The sequence below is a fragment of the Berghia stephanieae genome, chromosome 3, assembly GCF_034508935.2.
Source record: "Berghia stephanieae isolate SIO BIC M18660-M18661 chromosome 3, UCSD_Bste_1.3, whole genome shotgun sequence".
NCBI lineage: Eukaryota > Metazoa > Mollusca > Gastropoda > Nudibranchia > Aeolidiidae > Berghia > Berghia stephanieae.
In genome coordinates, this window is record NC_088362.1 from 67,933,322 (window position 1) to 67,940,821 (window position 7,500).

Sequence of the window (7,500 nt, forward strand, 5' to 3'; positions counted from 1 at the left end):
TGTAAATTACGACATAAACTAGCAATGACAATGAAAATTTTTGTTTTCTATTTTTGTAGGAAATACTACTCTTAAATCAAAGCCCTATCTCCACTGAGTAAAAATCTTTTTGAATTTTGAAAATCCATTAATATTAATACATAACAAAGTTATGCAGTTTCAAAGATGTCATTTATTTGGATGACTCACAAAGAGAAAAAAATACGGAAAATATGGGACGCTTTTTCTGCGTTTTATTCTGGTTTGTGCCTGTATCTCGCTTAATACGTGGAATTAGATATTAAAACTTGGCAATTTTATGTCAAAATTATCAGATAATATGATGAAGATATCAGAAGAGTTCTAACTTGTATAATTTCAGAGCGGTATGGCTAGGGTCAACTATAAATTTGTTTTAAAATATACATAATATTGATCATTTGGAATTTTTCCGAAGTGTAATCTTGTGTCTACAACCCATACAAATGACACGAAAAATGCCTGCTGAATTATTATCAATCAGTCCCGTGAGACCATGGCTTATATTCGTTCTAGTATTTATTTGAGAGAGAGAGAGAGAGAGAGAGAGAGAGAGAGAGAGAGAGAGAGAGAGAGAGAGAGAGAGAGAGAGAGAATGTGTTAATCTACCCTATGACATAACATTGAAACAATACCTTAATTTTAAAAAAGCGCGCGAGGATTTGTGTCATCCGTCGTCGCGAACAAGGTTGCCAGATGGCCACGTGTGTGGCCAAATATATAATTTTGTTTCTTTTTTTACATTCTATTCATCTATGTTTGTCTCAGTGACATTTATCCTAGTCTATTCAATTTTCTGTTTGTTAAAATTTAGTTCATTTTAAGTGGGCCAGTCTAAATATTGAAAGCCATATGATTTTCTATTTAGCCACTTTTGAAGTCGAATTTGGTCAGGTTAAAGTCTGGCCATCGGGCAGCCTTGCCTCGCTCACGTGATTTTCGTGTCGCGCGATGGTGGAGCAAAATGGCCGTCTCCATATTTTCACTCATTGAAATGCAAATTGGGTTGATGTTTTGTTAGAATACGGGAAAAGTACTTATCATAATCGAATGAAATTTGAAATATAAATAGATGAAATGTGCATATATAACCTTATGAGCGACAAAATTTCTCCTCCTTGTAGTTGAAATATTGTACTCCAAAGAGTAAAAATCTATTTTTAACGGTCTTTCGGTAATTGTACGAGTTTGTCGCTTGACATAATGTAAAATGACCTCTTTTCTAACTGTGTGCCAACTTTCAGTCATATTTAATTATAAACAGCGTTGTAATTAATTTTTTAAAATAGCATGTACGAAACGGCTTCGTCCCATATTTGTCGCGAATTTGGGAACTTCGTGAGCGAAAAAGAGGCCCAAAGATTTGTGCGGGATAGTCATTGCTACATAAACAGATATACTATAGAATTAAGTCATTTTGAAAGGCTGTTGAATGACTTAGTTTTCATCAGTTTTTGTTTTTTTAATGATTTTTAAAACGACGAATACATGCAGCAATAATTTGTTAAATTGTCGAAAAATGGACAAATGAAATGCATCATGCATCTTGAGTGAATACATTATCTACCATATTCAGTCCCTTAATTGGTGGACAAAGCATAATAGGTCAGAGAAGTCGTGACACACCATCTTCTCTTCTGGTTCTGAAGTCCTGAGAAGTGTGTATGCATCCTGTCCTAAAACAAGTAATGAATTTGTTACACATTGAATCATAAGATGGCATATCTATTTCAATGCATGATGTATAGGAAGATGTGTAAGGTAACGGGACGTAAAAGAGACGAGGATGTATGATCTTTATTCACGACCAGAAAAATATATTTAGACTAAAAAATAAGATGCCATTATAAGAAGAGTGGTTCTACACTTCCAATGAGACTAGCAGCACACTTTTGCTCCCTTTGACAAAGATCTTTTCACACCAGGCTGGTATCTGAGTGTTGTGACTTGTTGTTAGTGTGAATTCTGTTCACTCGAAGAAACCATCGACCCACTCTCCACCCCCCCCCCCCCAAATAAAAAAATGTTTACTTGTGTGCTATCCTCAAAATAGTATCCGCTAATAGAAATAGTGTGACTAAAACAAAACGTTGAATTTCAGATATCCAATTATGACTTAGGAAAAGGAATTTTGACCACAGGCGTTGATATTAACTTTCTAGTCTGAGAATCAAACTTAGTTTTCAAAACTAATATTAGAGATAATAATTATCGGTGTGATGCACGATCACGAGGAATGCATGAGGACATCTCGAGGGATATTCTTTAGGCTGAAGAAGTGTCAATACAAAACAAACAACATCTCGGACCATGGCCTTCACATAGAGACAACGGAAAATGACAAAACATGATGACTCATGTAAAAAATAGGTCACATTAAGGAAAATAAAAGTATAGCTATGGTGGTTGACATAATGGAGACGAGAAAAATAGAAATTGTTATTAGTATGACACAAGCAAATTTTCTATCCAGGAACATTGCTGCCCTCATCTCAATTTGCTGCTTAAAAAGCGGACATGCGTTTGAAAACTTTTACGCAGTTTTGTATCCCAGAAAAACGTTGTGAGTAATGTAAATTTAAGCATTTAGTGACAGAGATACATTCCAACCAGTCGAATCTAACATCCGTGTAGTTGGTCATAATCACATAAATTAAATGCTGGTGTACAATGTAACCAATGTAAGCTCACATTAACAGTGGCTGCGGGCGTAAAACGGCAATTAACTTTTTGGCAAAACGATGTTCAGTTTAAAAGACAAAGTTGTAAATGTAATACTACTGCTGATGCCGCTTCTACTACTACTACTACTACTACTACTACTACTACTACTACTACTACTACTACTACTACTACTACTACTACTACTACTACTACTACTACTACTACTACTACTACTACTACTACTACTACTACTACTACTACTACTACTACTACTACTACTACTACTACTACTACTACTACTACTACTACTACTACTACTACTACACTACTACTACTCTACTACTACTACTACTATACTACTACAACTACTACTACTACTACTACTATTAATACTACTACTATTAATATAGTAATTACTACTACTACACTACTATTACTACTATACTACTACTACTACTACTACTACTACTACTACTACTACTACTACTACTACTACTACTACTACTACTACTACCACCACTAAAGACCAGCCGATTTTACACCAGAGTACGATTAAATAAATTGAATAAAGAGCCTTTTTAAAGGTCTCAACCACGCGATGATCAAGGCTCGAACCAAGGGCCATCAGATCCGAAAGGGAGTGTCATTTTACTAGACCACATAGTCCCACTACTACTACTACTACTACTACTACTACTACTACTACTACTACTACTACTACTACTACTACTACTACTACTGATAATGATGATGATGACGATGATGATGGTGATTATGATGATGATGATGATTTATGATGTTGATGAAGAGAAAGCAGTAGGAGAATTAGAAAACAAAAATAAGTGACGGAAGAGTTATATACATGAATAATAATAATAATAATAATAATAATAATATAATAAAATAATAATAATAATAATAATAATAATATAATAATAATAATAATAATAATAATAATAATAATAATAATAATAATAATAATAATAATAATAATAATAATAATAATAATAATTAATAATAATAATAATAATAATAATAATAATAATAATAATAATAATAATAATAATAATAATAATAATAATAATAATAAGAAGAAGAAGAAGAAGAAGAAGAAGAAGAAGAAGAAGAAGAAGAAGAAGAAGAAGAAGAAGAAGAAGAAGAAGAAGAAGAAGAAGAAGAAGAAGAAGAAGAAGAAGAAGAAGAAGAAGAAGAAGAAGAAGAAGAAGAAGAAGAAGAAAAAAAAAGAAGAAGAAGAAGAAGAAGAAGAAGAAGAAGAAGAAGAAGAAGAAGAAGAAGAAGAAGAAGAAGAAGAAGAAGAAGAAGAAGAAGAAGAACATCAGGAAAATAATGAAGAAGAAAACGAAGAAGAGCAGAAAGAGGGGAGAAGGTTGTGTCTTAAGACATAAAAATAAAGTCGTAGGGATAGAAGATGAAGAAGATGAGTTGTAGCAGAATCTATATTTAGGAGTTTACATTTAAGATTTTAATACTTACACGAGATGTATACAGTACCGTGTAACCCTTCACTCAACATAATAAAGTGACAAAGTACAACACCATAAAAGCTTATACTGACAATCACAAGTTCGTAACAGCACTTTCCCTCCTACGATGTCACAATAAGCATGATAACCAAAATAAAATACTACAGCCTCTATTCTAACATTATTTTAACCATTTAACAATGAATCAACTGAAAGGGACATAAGGCAATGATGATAACAATAATACGTAACCTGCGGGTGCACTCACAGAATCGGCCTATCAATTAAAATTAAATTATATTGAGGTCTGCAAGTCCTATAATTTCCCCGGTTCATATAAAATGAAAAATATTAAACAGCAATGATTCATGGCTCGAATAGCTTTCTAAAGATATAATCTTCATAATATAATAAATCATGAATAAAAGAAAACAAGTTCCAGGTATAATTGACAATATAAAAGTAAATCTGATTTATTCTGTTAGAAATATTACTGTGTGTATTTACATGTTTTAATGTTTATTTTACATAATGGGGCATTAAGAAAACCACAATATTTTAATATTTTTGCTAGTCTTAGCTTATGGCAGCTGATGTTCTTAGCCGAACTTGCCGTATCTCAGGTCTTGATTGTAGGGGTGCCTTTTGATGCAAAGGGGTGAGGCTAGGCTGCTCTTCCTATGCCCATTGAAATCTGGTTTTATGTATAATAATAAATATAAACATGCCGTCAGATATCTCCATGTCAAACTACCTTGGCCTGTTTGCAGGACTTATGTCCCCTCAGACAGTGTTAAAGATAGGGTCTTAAGTCAGACAAACTAACATGTTCAAAATGGCAAATAGGGCTAAACCAGCCTAATAATATTTGAACGTTATATGTATGGACTAAGGATTACTATACTGAAAGTATTGACATGTGGAATCTTCAGCCCCCGCTAGTGGGGGCCATTGGTTGGATAACGATTTCAAGCAAAACTACTACTTTTCTGCCTTGGTACAATTTCATTGAATGCGCAATAATTGATTCTGTTCTTATAATTTCGGTACTTTATAAGAAATTGGTTAATTGGCGACCATAAGTTTTAAATAATATTTCTTATATCTTGAATGATATGAAAATATATAAAAAGTAGTGAACTATCAACAATTTTACTGGAAAGTATGAACTATTTTTTATAACGCCCTCTTACAAATTGAGTGATTGGGTTTGTTTTCATCTTTTAAAATCGAAAGTACGAATCTGCTTTCAATTCCTTTTAATAACTAGACGTCTATGGCTAATTTATCGAACCAGAATCTTTGAAAAGTGGTAAGTACCAATAATAATTGCGTAATAATTATTATTTAAGAAATGTTTAGAATTAGCATCTGGCTGTAGTTCCTGCAGACGATAATTGGACCCATTGTCGTGCTTGCTCTGTCGAGTCGCACAGATATGGTGATCAGACTCCGACATCCTGATTCGGATTTGTTTCTTATTTTATTATGGCTTGTCGTTTTATATTTATATCTTTTTTTTTCTATATGGTTAACTGATAAATATTGACTTTATTGTATTAGTCTAGTGTATAAGACCAGAGGGCCCTTTGCTCGTCACGTCAACTTCACAACTTGAACAGCCCTTTCTACTCTACTACTAACAACAGTTGCTAGATAGATAGTAGATAGTCATTGCTATTGCTAGATAGCTAGACTAGAATAGTTAGTGGGTCTGATATTACCATATATGATGGAACTTGGCTCTGAATATATAGTTATGCCCATTACATGGATCTGGTGTTGCTGATATGACTGTCAATCGTATGGGACTAGTACTCTGAATGATGATCTGAGTCTGAGTCTGAGATGTTACTGTTACAACAGTTACACTCACCCAACTCAATCACTCTAATTATCTCTGTGACTATGGGAGGGAATTATGGATCCATTGACTGAAAGGATTGTACTAGTAGTCTGAATATATAGTTTTGTCTCAATGATCTGAGAAGTAACTCTATTAATTAACTCTTGATACATGGAAGGGAACTATGGATCTGATTCTGATGCTACTCATTGACTGTAAGGAATGAACTATAGTAAAGTAGTCAGATTTTTTATGAATGGCGCATGTTTTTCTAGTTTTTCTCAGATGTCCTTCTATCAAAAGTTGTAAAACTTTATGTCAACCTCCGAATCAATTTCTATTAACTGAATAAACATTTTGGCCCGTATTGTGATGCCATATCTCAAAAAGATTTCTTCTTCACGACCTATAAAAATCTACTTTAAAACCCTGTCATAAAATTAGAGATTTTACTCTGTTAAAAATGTAAACATTTTCGCACCACAAAGTAAGATGAATTCATCGTTTTTCAAAATAATCTTGTGACACGGTAGTGGTTATGAGTTCATATCATACTATTTTCCGAATAAAAGCAACACACATTTACTGTTATAAAGTAACAACTAATGTAGTTTGCATCCCATTTTGACTTGTAATTATTGCTTTTTATTTACATCAGGTCACAATTACCGAAGACTGATATGAATCCCTAGCTTTAACTCATTTGAACTAGGGATTAAATACTCAAAATTGTCAAATTAACAATGAATGTTTATATTTAACTTTGAAAAATTGTATCTATGCATGAACGTTTCACACAGGATTTTAAGTTTTCTTTTAAACCTATAAGCTCTTAAACAATATGATATGATACGGAATCTCTATCGGTTCCTCTCTCGTAAGGCTGCGAAAAGAAGTCCACTTTTATCTATCGATAAGTCATTAATTAAAGAGGACAGCTATGGAATTGGAATTTCACAATCAACCCTCATTTTGCATGTTATTGTTGTTGAACACAAGCACATATTTGTGGAAACATTGTATCATAAATTGATGAATTTCTACTTTTGACCGGTCTACATTAAATTTATGTAATCCTCTTTGGCATAAAGAACAAGTTATTTCTCAAAAATTTGAAATCAAAATAATGTTGGAAGCGCGTAATGTTCACTTTCATTTGTGTTCACCAATAACGTATATTGATTGTTATAAAATGTAAACATGTCTGTCGTTCCTTCATATTCGGATTCTGTACGAACATCATATAAGTTTCAATTAACCGAACATTCCATTTTAACAAATTCTTTCAAAACGGATAAGCGGAAAATCATATTTTTGACACTATAATCATATTTAGATTCCAATACTTACTAGTTGTCGATTTTAATATAGCTGTAATAAGCGAAATTCTTTCCTATTGTTTTAAAATTCGTGAAAAAATATATTTTACTAGGACAAAATGATCAAGAGGTTCATACAAATTTTTGAAGATGTACATTGTGAACAGCT

The 7,500-nt window shown here is 32.7% G+C and overlaps 1 protein-coding gene across 1 annotated transcript in view; it reads right to left on the bottom strand.

Moving 5' to 3' along the window:
- LOC144968275 (organic cation transporter protein-like) overlaps positions 1 to 4,280 on the bottom strand; it is a 29,331-nt gene extending 25,051 nt beyond the window's left edge. The window contains exon 1 of the mRNA XM_078906473.1: positions 4,177 to 4,280. The gene's annotated coding sequence lies outside the window, so the exon portion shown is untranslated. The remainder of the gene's footprint in view (positions 1 to 4,176) is intronic.
- Positions 4,281 to 7,500: the final 3,220 nt, after the last annotated feature.